This window comes from Gobio gobio, assembly GCF_949357685.1.
Source record: "Gobio gobio genome assembly, chromosome: 9".
Classification (NCBI taxonomy): Eukaryota; Metazoa; Chordata; class Actinopteri; order Cypriniformes; family Gobionidae; genus Gobio; species Gobio gobio.
The window spans coordinates 3,485,114-3,504,557 of record NC_137115.1 but is presented as its reverse complement, the minus strand read 5'-3'; the positions used below and the strand labels follow the sequence as shown (position 1 = coordinate 3,504,557).

The following is a 19,444-nucleotide window of genomic DNA, read 5'->3' as shown; positions in this document are numbered from 1 at the left end:
CATCATGTCTCGAATGCATGCTGTGCTTTTTTTAATCCCACCACATCTGAGGCTCCCTCTAATGGTGCATAATTCCTCACAAAGTGAGCCCGGCCCGGTGAAGAGGGGATATTTGAGATGATGGGCATGGGCAATAACAGAGCCACTGGGCTGTGCAGGGCGAACGGATCGGTCTGGGAGAAGAGAAGAGAAGTCAGTGAGCGGAGAAGGGAATTGTCAGGCTTTATCAGAGCCACTATCAGCAACACGGCTGGAGAAATGGGCCCTCATAAATTATGAAGGATGTATTATCACACAAATGGAATGGGTGACAGTGATGGAAATTAGAAATGGGATTCAGCTCGTCGGCCGTGCCCGGTAATTATACGGCAACAATATATTACGGCTTCTCCACAGCCCAATGTCAGACGCTCTCACCTGAGCGCAGACGTGCATGAGCGCGCACGCACTTAAATCTCTCATGTTTCTCCGTACTGGAATCCGACGGTGGTCGCTTTGAAATTTAATGATGCTATACAATCTTTCTGGGCCAAATCCCTGCGAAAAAACAGGGTTTTGGCCCATGAATTATAAATTACAATTATTTCCCAAACTCCGCTCTAATGGAAAGGGATCTACTTTGGGGGTATCGCCAAATTCAATTTCCAGACAGTATCAAGGTCATTCCTTTGCATAGGAGTACGAATTGTAATTATTAATTAGCCAGACGGTAATCACTGGTGTGCGTTTCACTTTTGAGAGCAGAAGAGCGAGTGACTGATTGAGTTCTTCTCTCAGAGGTTTAACAGACGAAAGATTTGCACTAAATCACGAGGTGCGAAGATCTCATTTTCTGAGGGATTTCTTTGTTTTTTCTGCGCTTCTACATCTCCGGGACGCTGATTCCCAGCACAGACCGACTGAAAACGAGGTGTATCACATCTAAAACACAAGGCTTTCTTCTGCTTCTCCTTGAGTTCGGTAGATGAAGGTCAGTTGTAAAGCTTCATTGGACTCCGCTACATCTCTCTCTTGGTTTTTTATAGCTGTTTAGATGAGTGTGCATTTCAATTAGACTATTTTCGGCCTCTGTATCAATTGCTTTATACACTGTAAAATTGAATTAGTTAGACTTGCATGAAAACCGATTGCCTTAAAAAAAGTAAAGGGAAACGGGAATAGTATGTTGTATTGACAAAGGGTTAGTATTTTTCACACGAGTACTTGATCATTTGCTTTGCTCTTGACTTAGTTTAGACTAAAAACTGCAGCTCTTATGGGGTGTTCCCGGTCTACAGTGGTCAGTCTCTATCAAAAGTGCTCCAAGGAAGGAACAGTGGAGAACCGGCCACAGGGTCATGGAGGAAGAGTGGAGAACCGGCCACAGGGTCATGGAGGAACAGTGGAGAACCGGCCACAGGGTCATGGAGGAACAGTGGAGAACCGGCCACAGGGTCATGGAGGAACAGTGGAGAACCGGCCACAGGGTCATGAAGGACCAGTGGAGAACCGGCCACAGGGTCATGGAGGAACAGTGGAGAACTGGCCACAGGGTCATGGAGGAACAGTGGAGAACCGGCCACAGGATCATGAAGGACCAGTGGAGAACCGGCCACAGGGTCATGGAGGACCAGTGGAGAACCGGCCACAGGGTCATGGAGGAACAGTGGAGAACCGGCCACAGGGTCATGAAGGAACAGTGGAGAACCGGCCACAGGGTCATGAAGGACCAGTGGAGAACCGGCCACAGGGTCATGGAGGAACAGTGGAGAACCGGCCACAGGGTCATGAAGGACCAGTGGAGAACCGGCCACAGGGTCATGGAGGACCAGTGGAGAACCGGCCACAGGGTCATGAAGGAACAGTGGAGAACCGGCCACAGGCACTGCATGAAAAGTGGGATTTTCGACCCCGTAAACGCCTGTATACTCCTGGAAATCTCCCTAATTTTCGGCAGTTTTCGACAATTTAGAGGCAGCGAACGTCGCGTTTGTCTGTGCCACAAATTGTCGTAAACGAACCATGACGTAGGTGGAGAGCCCCCCGCTGAGAGACCGCGCGGAGGTGCGACGCCTCTAATTTGCATATGAATAGCAGCGAAACCAGAGAGTCAACGGCCAGACTTGAATTTACTCACTCACTATTGGCTGAAGCCACTACATTTAAAAAAGAAAAATCCCTCGTGATTGGTTGGCAGATCACTGCAAACCAATCATTATTGGTCCCCCTGGCTCATTATAAATGTAAACCCCAATAATAATAATAAATATATAATTTATGTTGTAATAATTTGTTTCATATTAATGTTATTGTGCTATGATGTATTCATACCATCAAGGAATATATGGGAAAATTATACGGACCGTGCCGTTTATTCAAACAAGGGGCTTCATTTATAAGCATACAGCTGTTCATTCAAGAGAAAGGGCTTCATTTATAAAACACAGCGGTTTACTTAAAGAAAGAGCTTTATTGTTAAACACACAACTATGTACAGTGCAGCAGTAATGTCTCGTAATGTAATGTAGAGTTCGGCGTGCTCCAGGCTGCGAGAGCGCGGTGGCCGCACAATCCATCCAGACACCCCGTCAACAAAGCCGTCTTCCTCGTCAAACATGAGTTCAATGGTCGCGGACTTCCAAACGTCCACCTCATCCTCATCCAGCACTCTCTCGCTTCCAGCAACTGTAATACAATCCATAAAGACAATAAGCAACCTGAAAAATACTCACATTGACAAAAAACGGATCTAATATAATAAATCTTACCCTTTTTCTTCTTGATCGACTCCGAGCTAAACTTCGCAGTTTCCGCCTGCTATGTAACGTTAAGTTCAGGTTGTTTGTATCTGAAGCTCCAGCGTGTCGATTCATAATACGTCTTACAGGCAGCTGGAAAACAATTACATGAGACTGGTATTAATAAAAACAGTCACGTTAAAATTAAACAAGGAATGAGAAACACATTAGAATTTACTTACACACAATGTCGTCATGATCAGCGGTTAAATCTGGACTCGCGGAAATCGCTCCAAGCAGATAAGAGCTCACGGCTTCGTTATGAGGCGAGGATAGTCTGTGTAAACAAAATGTGCAGTTTTAAGCTCGGATCTATTAACGCATCCATTTCCTTATACAGCTGAATAAAAGCATATTCTTTAAATCGTAACGTTACATACCCATGCTCTGGTTCATAGCGACTGCAGTTTGCCTCAGAGTTATGAAGACGAAGACAGCCTCCTGAAAATGAGTCCAAAAAGTTCGTCGCGTCCATGCAGAGATTGAGTTGAAGACGGTGTCCTGTCATTGTTGATCACGAAAAAGGAAAGCAGCAAAAAACATAAAAAAAAGTTTAAAGCTCGTCTTCTACGCGTCATGGCCATGACCTCGACCTCGCACCTCATTGGACTAGGGCTATAATAAGGAACGCGCCCGGGGCCAAATCTCTTTATACGAAACGCGTGACTTATAATCGTTTCAACCTTCAACACGCCCTGTTTTCCGCTTCAACGCAGCAATTTTTTACGTGTGTCTTCTGTATGTTGAGACCCATGGTGTAGACACGCACATTCTGGTCGTGTAACAGGCATACACGCACAGTCGACGCACAGTTTTAACATGTTAAGAAGACACATTTGAACGTGTTTCTTAACGCGCACATTCTGTACATGTCGAAGTGTAATATTTTTTTTTAAAGCAGACTTACCTTTAGATGTAGCTTAGGCTACATACAGATTAATATAAGATATTAATTAATTGCTTAACTGACTACTGTGCTAGAGTAAAGTAGCCTAATGTTACAATGTATATTAAGTAAATGCTTAATATTATACAATTATTATAATTTATCTATATGGGTTATTGTTTGTTTTTTAAAGTTAGGCTATATATAATTTCTAAAAGTATAGGCTAATTTACACAGCACATATTTATAACTGAAAACACACACAACTTTATTCACTTTCACATAATAATGTTTTTGTAATTTGGTGTTTAGTTTGTTGTATAGTTTGTTTATACTGTTCTGTCTCTGTTTTGTTTCCAGGAACATCTGATGAGTGCTATAATAAAATGACTTCATTATATTTAAAATATGTTTTGATATTCATTTTATTTATATTATTAATATTTTATTTACCCATAAACGTGTCTTTAGGAAGCCATAAGTTATAGAGACAAGAATAACTTTTGCCATTTAAATGCCACATTCATTTACTGAGGACCCATACAGCCAATGATCATGTGTGAAAACACATACATAAATTGATCACTTAGAAATCAAAACTAAGGTTTGAGAAAGAAAGAATATGCATACAACAAAATATATTGTTTCATAGCAGCTTCAGTAACAAGTTCAAAACAAATTCTGCTGTAAACCGGCTCTAACAAGCCAATATAGTGTCAATATTCAGCTCAAGTGACTTCAGTGTTGATTCAGTTCAGTTGATTTCAGTTCAACTGTAAATTCCTCAGTTGTGCATTGTGTGTAGTTAGATATATGCAAAAACAACATTTTTGGAAATAGTTAAAATAGTTTTGCACAAAGTGTTGCTTTTGCAAGAGATGTCTGATGTTTTGTGTGTAGAGTTACAAGAAATGGAGCCATATTTTCAGAAATTGTGTGTAAGCAATTAGATAAAACTGTAAATGAATCCAGTTTATTTTAGTTCAGGACTCATAGTCCAGGTGTTAGTAATCTGTGCTTAATCTTTGTTCCAGGCAACAATTTTTTAACTCACGATTAACTAGATTAAGGCCTACTCTTGGCATAATTTAAACCCTGTCCAGGAAACCACCTCTTGAAAATCTGCATTGATAATTCATAAAATGTGGTGTGAGCTCAATTTAAATGACAATTACAGAAAAACACAATCTGACTTAACTATAAACAAACAAACTTGTACTTTTCACATTTATGATTAATAGCCATTTAAAAAATCATTCACAGTGCAGGGTGGACAAATTAATGTTGGTATGTAAACTGTATGCTTTACTTGATTTATTTGTGTGCTTTGGTTCATTGTCTTGTTGCATCACATAACCTCTCTAAAGGTTGAAGACATGAACTGCTGTCCTGTATTTTTTTATTTTTTTTACATAACATTGGTTATTGCTAATGACATACAGAGTAATTAATCTACACTGTGAGCCCGGACAAGTTGAATCTACTTAAAAAATTGGAGCAAACTGGTTGCCCTAAAAATTTAGTAATGTGAACTAAAACGAGTACATTTAACTTAAATTTAAGTTAACATTTTAACTTAAACTTTAAACTTGTTTTAGTCAAAAAAATTCAGAACCTAGATAAAACTCCCCCTGCTGCTACTCTGATTTGCATTTGTGTAGCTCACAGCATCTTCATTTACATGATAAAGCCTCCCCTAGAATTAAGGGGAGGGGGGGTCATGGGGGGACAACTGCCAAGCAAGGCCCACGTCAATTTCAGACAATTTACGGCAGTTTTCGGTGTTGCCTGCAAATTGCCGTGCACAGTCGTAAACCTGAAGTTTCACGGCAATCTACAGTGTCACATACTGACGAAAATCCCACTTTTCATGCAGTGAGGGTCATGAAGGACCAGTGGAGAACCAGCCACGGGGTCATGGAGGACCAGTGGAGAACCAGCCACAGGGTCATGGAGGACCAGTGGAGAACCGGCCACAGGGTCATGAAGGACCAGTGGAGAACCGGCCACAGGGTCATGAAGGACCAGTGGAGAACCGGCCACAGGGTCATGAAGGAACAGTGGAGAACCGGTCACAGGGTCATGAAGGACCAGTGGAGAACCGGCCACAGGGTCATGGAGGACCAGTGGAGAACCGGTCACAGGGTCATGAAGGACCAGTGGAGAACCAGCCACAGGGTCATGAAGGACCAGTGGAGAACCGGCCACAGGGTCATGAAGGACTAGTGGAGAACCGGCCACAGGGTCATGAAGGAACAGTGGAGAACCGGCCACAGGGTCATGAAGGACCAGTGGAGAACCGGCCACAGGGTCATGAAGGACCAGTGGAGAACCGGCCACAGGGTCATGAAGGACCAGTGGAGAACCGGCCACAGGGTCATGAAGGACCAGTGGAGAACCGGCCACAGGGTCATGGAGGACCAGTGGAGAACCGGCCACAGGGTCATGAAGGACCAGTGGAGAACCGGCCACAGGGTCATGAAGGACCAGTGGAGAACCGGCCACAGGGTCATGAAGGACCAGTGGAGAACCGGCCACAGGGTCATGGAGGACCAGTGGAGAACCGGCCACAGGGTCATGAAGGACCAGTGGAGAACCGGCCACAGGGTCATGGAGGACCAGTGGAGAACCGGCCACAGGGTCATGGGCGGCCAAGGCTCATTGATCCACGTGGGGAGCGAAGGCTGGCCCGTGTGGTACGATCAAACAGACAAGCTACTGGAGCTCAAATTAGAAATCTATTCATTACTTCCCTTTATTTGAAACCAAATAACTAGGGGTGTGATTAGATCTCGTGCCATGAGATTTCGCGAGACTAATCTGTGACGATATTTCTCATTGAGGTGAAAAGCTGTCTCGTGTCTTATTGTCATGACCTGGGCTGCGTTTCCCAAAATCATCGTAAGCCTAAGTTGGTCGTAGAGACCATTGGTGGCAATTGTTCTACGATCAACTTAAGCTTACGATGGTTTTGGGAAACGCAGCCCTGGAGTGTGAGGGTGAAGATAGGATAGAATAGGTCAACGCTACATTTACATTACGCCTCCACACTAGTTTTGCTTTTTATAGAAATAGGTCAAGGTCAAAAAGGTCAAAGAAGCTCATATGCAGTTCTAAGGTCTGAAGAGACAATCATACAGGAAAGAATCCAGTCAGTTTTTGTGAAAACCTTTACAGTGCTTGTTGTCTTTTACTCCACATGATAATTCATGCTCAGATAGTAGAACTGAAATGACATTCATTACAAGATGAGTTAAAGCATTTCAAATGCACCTACACTCTAAAAAAAAAAAGGTTCTATATGGCACCAAAAATAGTTCTTGGCTCGTAATCATAGGGGAACCTTTTTTAGTGCTATATAGCACCATTTTTGGTGATTCAGTGGTTCTTCAGCGGTTCTTCAGAGGTTCTTCAGAGGTTCTTCACCGGTTCTTCAGAGGTTCTTCACCGGTTCTTTGACTAAGGTGCTATATAGCACCTCTGAAGAACCGCTGAAGAACCACTGAAGCACCAAAATTGGTGTTATATAGCACTAAAAAAGGTTCCCCTATGATTACGAGCCTTTTTTTTAGAGTGTAGTCATGTATTTCATCATTGAGGATTTCTTAAAAATACTATTTAAAACTCTTGTCTCGTCTCGTGAGATAAGTGTCTCATCAAATAACTGTAATCATCAAACACCCCTACAAATAACTGAATTATTGTATCACTGCGTCAATAGGAAGAAAATTTAAATAATATAAATGAAGAGCCCAACCAAAGGGAACACTAATCTAAACTAAGACATTTTAGGAAAATCAACATCAAGTTATAAAGTCAGCTTCTGTGATTTTCTCTCACATTTTTCAGTTGTATTGACAATTCAACATTCAAGATGACTTTGGGAAACGAGTAACTAGAGGAAGATAACTGCAGAAGTGGAGGAAATTAAGAATTGCCCCGCCTCAAAAACTTGTCTTTTTTGCTTGACAAAATGACACTCAAACCTATCAATTAATCGATAGGTTTTCTGAGTAAAAAAAGGCATAGTATGTGAATAGTACAGACTTTTACAGTTAAGTTAAGACATTAAGTAACATTTACTAAAAAGTATTAGTTAGAATCACTGTTGGATTTTACACTACTGGATTGGATTTTACACTACTGGATTTTACGCTGCTGTGGCCAGCAGCCATATCACCCTGTAGCCCAAGACTGGTTTCCCACTGAAGCTAAGCAGGGCTGAGTCTGGTCAGAACCTGAATGAGAGACCTCCTGGGAAAACTAGGCTTCTGCTGGAAGAGGTGTTAGTGAGGCCAGCAGGAGGCGCTCACCCTGTGGTCTGTGTGGGTCCTAACACCCCAGTATAGTGATGGGGACACTATACTATAACAAGCTCTGTCCTTCAGATGAGACGTTAAACCGAGGTCCTGACTCTCTGTGGTCATTAAAAACCCCAGGATGTCCTTCGATAAAGAGTAGGGGTGTAACCCCGGCATCCTGGCCAAAATTGCCCATTGGCCCCTGTCCATCATGGCCTCCTAATCATTTCCATATATATACGATTGGTTTCATCACTCTGTCTCCTCTCCACCAATCAGCCGTTGTGTGGTGGGCGTTCTGGCACAATATGGCTGCCATTGCATCATCCAGGTGGTGGTGCACATTGGTGATGGATGAGGAGATTCTCCCCTTCTATGTAAAGTGCTTTGTGTGCCTAGAAAAGCGCTATATAAATACAACAAATTATTAATTATTATTACTACAAGGGTTACCTTTTCTGTAATGGACCCATCTGAATGTGTCTTAAACTCACCAGGATTTAAAACAGAGCAAACATGTCTCTCTTCATGTTAATCAACCCTTCATCTCCATTTCCAAAAGCAGCTGGGTCTCAGCAAATGGTCTGGCGTGTGCTTCAATTCAATTGCTCTACAATTCCTGTACAATCTACTGTGTATGTACTGTATATTTTCACGTTCAGGACTTGCACACAGCGGAACTGATGTGAAAGAGACTTTCTGGCAGTTGTCTAAACAAAGCGTATCTCGTCTGAGCTCTCCAGAAAGATGACAGGAATTGAAGAGCATTTGCTGAGACCCAGCTGCTTTTGGAAATGGAGATGAAGGGTTGATTAACATAAGAGAGACATGTTTGCTCGGTTTTAAATCCTGGTGAGCATAAGACACAATCGGATCATTTATAGATAAGGTAACCCTTGTCGTGTGCTTAATTATATTGAATGTGCACTTGTCCTTTAAATCATAACAGAATAATATTTGGCCACACTTTCGATTAGGGTCAAAGTCTCACTATTAACTAACTATTCATGTATTTTGCTTCATTAAACTGCTAATTACTTCTTATTAATAGTTAGTAAGGTAGTTGTTAAATTAGGATTAAGGGATGTAGAATATGGTCATGCAGAATAAGGCATTAATATGTGCTTTATAAGAACTAATAAACAGCCAATATCCTAGTGATATGCATGATAATAAGCAACTAGTTAATAGTGAGAATTGGACCCTAAACTAAAGAGTTACGGAATATGTATTTGCAAATAATATGAATGAAAACGTGCATTTAAAGAGAGTACACTTCCATGACTGTTTCATAACACACTTAATGAACTGTGTAATTGTCGAATTAAAAGTTTTACTTCAAAGTATTTTACATTGTTTTACATTAGACACTTGTTTTACATGACAAACACTTACTCTGATGTGTTGACTAGCATACAAAAGCACATATACAGTACATGATTGTAATTTAACTCTATATTAACTCAATATTACATTTAAAGTTAATATATTTTAAATGTACTGCACAGCAACTTCATTAAATATGTGTAATTACAAATATATTTAAATACATGGCATAGTTTCAATATACTGTACCATACCATAAACACTTGTCAGTACACTCTAAAAAAAAAAAGGTTCTATATTGCACCAAAAATGGTTCTTGGCTCGTAATCATAGGGGAACCTTTTTTAGTGCTATATAGCACCAATTTTGGTGCTTCAGTGGTTCTTCAGCGGTTCTTCAGAGGTTCTTCAGCGGTTCTTCAGAGGTTCTTCAGTGGTTCTTCAGTGGTTCTTCAGCGGTTCTTCAGAGGTTCTTCAGAGGTTCTTCAGAGGTTCTTCAGTGGTTCTTCAGTGGTTCTTCAGCGGTTCTTCAGAGGTTCTTCAGAGGTTCTTCAGAGGTTCTTCACCGGTTCTTTGACTAAGGTGCTATATAGCACCTCTGAAGAACCGCTGAAGAACCACTGAAGCACCAAAATTGGTGTTATATAGCACTAAAAAAGGTTCCCCTATGATTACGAGCCTTTTTTTTTAGAGTGTACATTCGACAGACCATATTTCAAAAACATGAGAGTAATTATGATCATGATATCATATAAAGATGTCCATTATGATATAATATAATTACAATATCATATAAAGATTAGAAAGTTAAATGGGTCAAAAATGTTCAGCTGGATTCAATATTTTCATTTAAATATTTACCATGCCATTATGCGTGAAAACATTGCATAAAATTGACTTTTAAATTGTATTATTTCCACAAGTATGCTTAAAAAAAAATATGCAATAAGTGGACTTATTTTTCCTCAGAAAAAAACTAAAAAACAATCTGAAATGGTGAAAAATCCCATTCCAGAGAAATGTTAATTATATTTGTTTCATTAAATAACAAAAGTCTATTCATTAAAATAGTTTAATCAAATTAAAAGTGAGTTATTTTATGTATGAATTGTCCGTATGAGAGCCTGACACTAAAGCTAGTACTAGTGCAACATGCTTATGCCAAACTCACAGCCGAGTCTACAGAGCGGCCCAAATCTCTCACTCGGGATTGGAACAGCTTTGTGTTTTAAATGCAGATTCTCTTCAATATCTTGTCTTGCAATTTATCTTTTGTAAGCCAGGGCTGCTATTATTGTTCGTATTTTTAAAGTGAACCTCAATTTAATAACTTCATCAAACCCTGTCACTCTGTCGAATTCTCTTCGATGCCAGACGTTAACAGGCTTAGCATTTGACCAAAGATAATTTCTCCCCTCACTTTCTCTTTTTTCTTCCCTCTCTTTTATCCCAAGCCAGACACTGAAAAAGAAGGATGCAGGTATTTAAAACCTTTTGATCTTTGGATTTTGTCACGCCAGACTGGCAATCGGGTTCGGATATCATTCCTCAACACAGCTACTGTTTTATTTTGATGCAGTTTTACTGATCTGCAGGGTTTAATACTATAAATGCCTTCAGGAAAAGACACACGCTCAGATATTCATTGCTGCAGATATCATTTTATATCAAGCATACTATGCAAAGGAAACCGAGCGATTTCACTGAAAACTATTGTCTGCCATGCTGTGTTTAGGCTGAATGTTTATCTAGTGCTTTATACATTGAAAAGAAAAAAAAAAAGCAGAGAAAATGCAAAACAAAAAACTATTTCGCTCATCATTACTTTGGCTGCAAACCATTTAATCAGCCTCTCTCAAACATCATTAACGCACACGTCCTGGTCAATCAGATTAGGTGGAAATGAAATGGATCACACACAGCAAAAACCCCAGTGTTAAATTAACAACTCAGAGTGTATTTGAGTCCACATCCAAGTGTGATAAAAGTAACTCTGAAGAGGTGTTAAAGTTAATGAGATTTGAGTGATTCATTGAATGAGTGATTAATTGAGTGATGATTGACAATTAGCAATGAACACCTGCTGTTAACAAGCAGAATCACTGAAATGGTGTTTGCTTTAGTTGAGCTTTTGACTTTTAAAACATATTTTTCCTGGCTGCTTTAACTGTTTATAAAACACATTTGTTGTGGCAAAGAAAGCACAGAAAAAAATTCTTCAGGTGCGGTTATGTTTTGCTAGTGACATAATCATCATGTAGTTACCTGAGATAATTCTCAGCCCATTCTCTGATTATATTTACGTCAAAACATAACCAAAAACACCTGGTTTGGTTAAATGTCCTCTTGGTATGTCTGTAACTTAGTTACAGCAGCCAGACACAATCTAATATTAAAAATCAAGGGTCAAACTAAAACTAAAGCAAACACTGATCACCATTATGTCAGGGATTATGCTTGTTAACAGCATGTGTTCATCACTAATTGCCAATCATCACTCAATTAATCACTTAATTATCTCTAACTTTTTTTTAATTTTTTTTATTATTATTTATTGGTCAACAAGCAAAATTCCATTTGCAATCATTTTACACAGGAAAGCATGAGACATACAGGTGCATACATACAATTTTGTATATACAAGCACCCATAAAATTAAAAAAATAAAATAAAATAAAAATAAACAATAAAAATAAAAAAAACTTTAACACTGTTTCGGTGTTACTTTTAACACTCTTGAGTGTGGACTCAAATAAACTCTGTTAATTTAAAACTGGGTTTTTTGTTGTGCATGGTCAGTGTCACTATATAGCCTCCTTCTCAAGCTATAATAACATAGAACTTGTTTGTAAATTACTTTTGTACCTCTATACCAAGATAAAACAGTTATGATCTTATGAAAAAGTTGCTGTAACACCTATGTGTGCATTTATTTTTATACTGATCAATGGTGAATTATTCAGCTTATAGCACTGTTAGTACAGTTAAAGGCATGTTATCAGTTAATGCATTCCCTGGACATTGAACCATCGATCTTGCTCTACTAGTTGAGCTATAGCATAATGTTTTGCTGAGGGAGGCTGTACAGCTCTTTGAAGTTCTGGTCATTTGGCTGAATGATTTTAAACTGTACTGCGGTAAAACAATGCAGTTTTTGTACCCATTGCTAGAATGACCTCTCATTATTCACAACAGCAGAAGAGAGAATTGCAGGAGAGAAAGAGACACGGAATACACCCTTCCAAATAAAGGTTACAAACGGGTTCTTTTGCAGGAATGCCATAGAAGAAGCATTTTTGGTTCCCCAAAGAGCCTTTCAGCGAATACAAGTTTAGGTATTGGATAAGGCATTAGTGCGCTTTATACGTACTAATAAACAGTCAATCTCCTAGTAAAATGCCTGCTAGTAAGTAACTAGTTGATAGTGAGAATTGGACCCTAAACTAAAGTGTTACCTTTCATTCAGTGTGCACACATGGATTATTCAGAGTCTTGCTGAAGGAGAACAGAATACTGACAGTAAGCCTTCAGTTGCCGGTCTCTTCAAGCAAGAAGAGACTCCAACTCCAACTCCAACTCCCAATATGAGAGATACAATCACACTTTTTCTGCACTCTAAAAAAATCCTGGATTATTGTTTCTACCCAAATCCTGGGTAGAGTCTTTTGGGTCATTTTTTGGGGTTATTTTTTCAGTGTTTTTGTAGTTTGTGTCATCCAGATCCTGGGTCAGACGTATCAACCCAGTGTTTGGGTAGATTTTGTGTTACCCAGATCCTGGGTCAGACGTAACAACCCAGTGTTTGGGTAGTTTTTGTGTTACTCAGATCCTGGGTCAGACGTAACAAACCCAGTGTTTGAGTAGTTTTTGTGTTACTCAGATTCTGGGTCAGACGTAACAACCCAGTGTTTGGGGTGGTTTTTGTGTTACTCAGATCCTGGGTCAGACATAACAACCCAGTGTTTGTGTGTAGTTTTTGTGTTACCCAGATCTTGGGTCAGACGTAACAACAACCCAGTGTTTGAACAGTTATTGTGTAACTCAGATCTTGTGTCAGACGTAACAACCCAATGTTTGAGTAGATTTTGTGTTACCCAGATCCGGGGTCAGATATAACAACCCAGTGCTTGGGTAGTTTTTGTGTTACCCAGATCCGGGGTCAGATATAACAACCCAGTGTTTGGGTAGCTTTTGTGTTACTCAGATCCTGGGTCAGACGTAACAACCCAGTGTTTGGGTAGTTTTTGTGTTACTCAGATCCTGGGTCAGACATAACAACCCAGTGTTTGTGTGTAGTTTTTGTGTTACCCAGATCTTGGGTCAGACGTAACAACCCAGTGTTTGTGTGTAGTTTTAGTGTTACCCAGATCTTGGGTCAGACGTAAAAACAACCCAGTGTTTGAACAGTTATTGTGTAACTCAGATCTTGTGTCAGACGTAACAACCCAATGTTTGAGTAGATTTTGTGTTACCCAGATCCTGGGTCAGATATAACAACCCAGTGCTTGGGTAGTTTATGTGTTACCCAGATCCTGGGTCAGACGTAACAACCCAGTGCTTGGGTAGTTTTTGTGTTACCCAGATCCTGGGTCAGACGTAACAACCCAGTGCTTGGGTAGTTTTTGTGTTACCCAGATCCTGGGTCAGACGTAACAACCCAGTGTTTGAGTAGTTTTTGTGTTACTCTTGAAACACCTTGACCCTATACGGCCTAACCAAACGACTTAAAACAATGTATATGTTGCTGGTGTTGTATTGTTTAGATTAACTCTCTCCTTCACGCTCACTCTTGCTTTCATCCGTGCTCTAACTGCCTGTCCATCCAGTGCACTGATGTTTGATGTTTCCATTCTCATTGATGTTCATATTCTCTTTTTTTTTTTTTTCAAAAGAGCCCGTATTGCCCATACCAAAAGTTAAAGAAGCAAGCGTCCTTTGAAAAGTTTTTGCTTGCTACGCTTCTTTTGTCTCATATGCCTTGGGATCACAAGGTCTGCTGAATTTAAATGCAAATTGCCAAAATAAATTATTGATTCCTTCAAAGCTGCGGCAATAAGAAAACATGTGGGAACAACGCCGGTCTTTGATCCCTCCGGACCGGCAAACACTACTATATCTACTTTTGTAGACTTATATAGATCGCTTAAGAGAAGCAAACAATAAACAAACAAACACAGGAGAAAGCTAATATGTGCACAATAACTGCGAGTCTACATAATTCATTATATAAGCTAATACTACAAAGGCATGATCAAATATTCATCAATATACAGGGATAGCACCTCGGTTTGACGTGCAAGAGGGGATTTGATCATTAAACAATGAAACGACAGAGCCTTGCTTTGGAAAGCACATGTCATCCAGTGTCCTCTGACGGGTCATGGGTCTCTGCTGTGTCCTCCTCATTACTATTTTCAGCCATTATCTGGGGACGGCAGGGGTACAGCAGGTAGAAGGGATGTCCTAGTTAAAGACAGGGTTCTTTACATCCATACCTTGAGAACAGACGGGGAGGACACATGAACGCCATCTGACGAGAGCGATTCTGTCTTCAATTAATATGGTTAATTGAGCTGTCAGAGGAAAACATTTAATGCTAAAACGAAACATGGAGGCATACGTGCACCGGCAAAATTAAATGACAGTCTTACCTTTGTGTATGTGTGTTTGTGTTTTCTAAAATGATAGGTTAAATGGAGTTTTAATGAAATCATTTTGTGATGTCAATTACAGAAAGCCCACAGCTGACTTCCAGTTTTCAAATGATAAAGGCCTGCAGGTGTAACTAGATGAGCAACAGTGTGATTATGAAAACAAAACATATTTCAAATGTGATACTAGTACCACTAACCAACTAGTTAACAATTTTTCTGGTAAAACCAAACAAAACATTATAAAATGAAATAACAAAGACAAAACAAAACATTGCCAATGGAGTAAGACATCTAAACTTAATCCAAAATATCTCTGGAAACAAACTAGTCTAGTTAAAGGTGCAGTGTGTACATTTTAGCTCCTCCTGCAGTTTCTCTTGAAGCCAATACGGAAGTGACTTAAACTGCAGTTCATGGACTGGCCACTAGAGACAGACTCCAGAAGGAGCATCTCATTGAGCTCATGTTAAAATGTCCAACTTTACAGCAGAAGAACACATGTTTACAGTCTGGGACAAATTGTGGTTTTGGTCTAAATGGCTAATTTTGCCCTTCATGACGACTGTGAAGGGGGTGAATTTATTTATAACTCATTCGTTCACATTATATAAAGCATTAAAGTTCTGCATAATTAAGGGCGTGGCCACTTCGAGTGACAGGGGGATTGCCATTTATCTGCTGTCTGTTAGTCATCTTGTCACCTCAGCACCGCCCACGTCCCGCCTCTTTGCCCATTTTCAGTTATTATGACGCGCGATGATGCGCTGACAAGATGGCGACGGCCAGCTCGACCCGACTTTGCGCTTCAAAACTGCTCATCAGAATCCTATGGGTGACGTCACGGACACTACGGCCATATTTTTTTGGACAAAGACATCGTCTGAGACAGCAGAGAGTAGCTAGCGCTCTATAGAGAAGTTTGTCCGTTTAGGGCCACTGTAGAAACATGACGGCACAAAATGGCGACTTCACTGTACCTGTGCGTTCACGGCAGACGTGACTTGCGTGAATAAATCGTGCTATTCGCGTGTAGTTGGACGCTAGAACATTTTGAGTTTACTCGCTTCATTCGCGCGTCACATTCACTTCACAACAGACGTGGATTTGTGTCATGGGAGGGGCTTCTGCCAGCGGCTCGTCTCGTTGCGAAATGGCTGACATGGATTGTTTTGAAAATACGGTGAATAAGCTCAATTTGCCGGCTTTAGCTAGCTTGTAGTCTCAATAGGGTGAATTCAGGGGGATTGGGACACTTTCTCCAAGTCATCTCAATGGCAAAAAGTGTCCCAATCAGCCTGAAATCACCCTATGTACTAGCCTGACAAGCCATACCCACATCAAGATGTTGGGTCTGGAAACTCACCATTGGCAGGGCTCAATCCGAGGGGCGGGATAAACGGCTGTCTTTCAAATTCCCTCTGCACTCAATTGGATAGCGCCATGACCGCCACAACCAATCAAAGCGAAGAAAAAGGTGAAGCGTCAAGCCGAGCTAACGTTAGTTGATAGACTTTCGCCGTATCTGGTAGGCAAAACTTCGAACATATCTTCCTTTCTTAAGAATGACTTCAGTGCCGTTTTTTGTTCTTTTCTCAAAGAAAAACTTAACTCCAAGTCTTCCAGAGTCGCGGCCAAAGCTGATTCAAAAGACCGCTGTTCGTCAGCTTTGTTTACGAGTAGCACGCAGAACCTCCGCAACTCTGCCGTGGCGTGCCGTTATTATGTTAAGCCCGCCCATTGTGATTGGCCTGACCAGAGTTTGGTTTTTCCAGCTCTCAGGTCTACCGAGAGTTGCTAGACTACACTCGCGGCAAAATAAATGTTCTGCTGCTAGGGGCCGTCTAGATTTCTAGGCACCCTATGTACAGCTCAAATTGAGTAAAGAGCATTTTTTACAACTTACCAGGCTGTCCGACCTCCTCACTCACTTTCTTCCAAGCAAGATCCTTTTTATTCCTGTTTCTATAAAGTATGAAGATGTATCGCACAGCTCCAGGTATCCACAAATTATTTTTTCCTCATTGTTGTCACTACTAGAGCAAGCTCCTGATTGGTTCATCCGCCGCAAATATCCGCCAAAGTTCAGATTTTTCAACTCGCGCGATTCGTGCGTCAAACACCCGAAGCGCTCAATTCGTGCCGCCTCATTCGCGCGAAGAACCTCTATTCGTGCATTGACTTAACATGTAAATCACATTTATTCGCGTCTGGTGTGAACGCACCATAAGGTGACCCGCGGTGTGTAGATAGAAACGGCTCATTCTAAGGTAATAAACACATAACGGTTCATTATGTAAGGTCTTACACTCCACTGAAAACATAGTTATGTGTATTACACTGCATTTCTATCAATAGAACCTCATACATTCTACACACTGCACCTTTAACAGGAAGATGATATATTTTAACTGGAATACTACATGGATGGAGCTGGATCCAAACCCACATCGCTCACATGAGCACCAGGACCGCTAAGCCACATCTCCGACAATTATTCCAGCCCTTACACTCTCCTTCTGAGCCAGTTTTCATTCTTTCTGTCCTGAAAACATATCAAAGACCACAGTTTCAGGAAGTCTCAAATGTCTTTTTTCCAAGGTCAATAGATAATATTCTGACCAGTCGAATGCCGGAAACGTGATTTAGCCTTGAGTATTGATCCACGGGCTACATGGGTTCCTCTCACTTCCAGTAAATTTCAAAGACCGGACTCACAGCACCCGAGGTTCCTCAAGTCTACGGTTGAAATCCCAATTACACACTTCTCAATTCATTTGACTACAAATCCGAGGATGATGAGATTCGACATCCCGATTGAGCACATCTCGAGATACTAGATGTCCGCGTTCTCTCATTAAAGTTAAATAGGCATAATAATCTCGCTCAGAGGAGTGCGTTCGCCCCAAGGAAATGCACGCAAGCTCAGAATAACACACGTCCTCCATTCGATGCAATCTCTGCCTCCAACTGAAGAGAAGCAACACAGAAAATGCATTAATGGAGAATCGCACCCGAGGGCCCGCGAGCGCCTCGCACCAAGCCAACCGAGTTCTGTCCGACAGGGTCTTGCACTGATGCACACTTGATTTTCTCCCCAAACCTGTCTGTCTCTCCATGTGTCCCTCCAGACAAGCGCTCCGCGGATGGCTCTGGGTGGCACATGCCACATCGGATCGCGTGAGCGCCGGGCAGAAAATCCATCTGAAGTAATGACCCTCCATGTTATCTGCAGAGGCAGAGCTCTATCTGATTGGTATAAAAGGAGCAGTTTCGATTGGCTGACGCCGAATGCCTAATACGAGCGATTTACTCAAAGCCGAAGCTCGGAGATGAGCGGGAGAAAAATGAGTGTGAGATATTTCTGAAAGGAAGTGTAACAAGATTATTTCACATTACCTCCGGCCAGAGCCGTCCAAATCTCTCCTCAATCCAGTCCAGCGCTTATTCTGAAATATTCATTCTAATCCCAATCAAGCGCACTTGAGCGCTCTATAATTGATGGATAAAAATATTATTATGAATAATACCTGGAGATAAATGAGGCGTAATGATATTTAGCATATTTCGAATGAGCTCTTGGACTGTTGTTTGCATGTGTTATACTTTTCACTTCGGGAAGATATGCATGTGTGAATTTCAGCATGAACACGTTTCTATATTTCAACGCTGACAATTTCTGTATCCAGTCATTCAACGTGATGAGCGTGTGTGTGTGTGTGTGTGCTGCATACTGACACATCTGAGACGGCTCTGTGAAAGAAAACAAGTTAAAAAAAAACTGAAACTGTCTGTCAGGCTGCAATATCATGGAGTCGCTCAATAATCACAGAGAATGGCTCATTTAAGAGCTGACAGAAACAAAAGTCAAAGACACGAGACGACGCCTTTGTTATGTGTTTTAGTTAAATGGCCAGATTACATATCATTAATATTTGAGACATAGCATTTAAAGAAAACACATGTTCTGTTCTTTCTGTGTTGAACACATACAATCTCACTGTGACATTTCAACCCAGCTCAATTGTATCTGCTGCCTTTAGTTTTTAAGTAAAAGTGGAACTAAAGATACAATTTGCAATTCACTTTTTAACCGCTTTAAACCCAAACTGCTTTCTTTCTTCTATAGAAGACCAAAGGCAAATCTCTGAAGGCTTTTTACTAGTTCTTTTCCCATGCAATTACAATGAACGGTACTGAAGCTTTTAGGCTCCCAAAAAGATGCAAAGCATCACAAACGTATCATAAAAGCTCTGTGTTATATTCCAAGCCTTTGTGCAAGAAACGGGATTTTAAGTCATTATTGATTAAAAACAAAAACTTGCCATCTATTCTCTTGAGACAAGCAGTCGGGGATTGTGAACAAACGGTTCTTTGAGTCAGATCGATTGATCCGGATCACAAACTGATCTGAATGAGTCCTTCACACTGGCTGATCCGGTTCTGGAGTTCTGACGGACTCGACGAGTCTCAACGGATGCAGAATTATATCTTGAAATAGTGA

The 19,444-nt window shown here is 40.9% G+C and overlaps 1 protein-coding gene and 1 long non-coding RNA gene across 2 annotated transcripts in view; both read right to left on the bottom strand.

The window, feature by feature from the left end:
- LOC307132055 (leucine-rich repeat and fibronectin type III domain-containing protein 1-like protein) overlaps positions 1 to 19,444 on the bottom strand; it is a 279,896-nt gene that overhangs the window by 228,595 nt on the left and 31,857 nt on the right. The window lies entirely within an intron of this gene.
- LOC307132073 lies at positions 2,433 to 3,388 on the bottom strand. Its single transcript, XR_013817255.1, has 4 exons — positions 3,158 to 3,388; positions 2,960 to 3,054; positions 2,748 to 2,870; positions 2,433 to 2,664 (listed from the first exon to the last, which is right to left on the bottom strand). It is a non-coding gene; the product is annotated as an uncharacterized lncRNA (long non-coding RNA).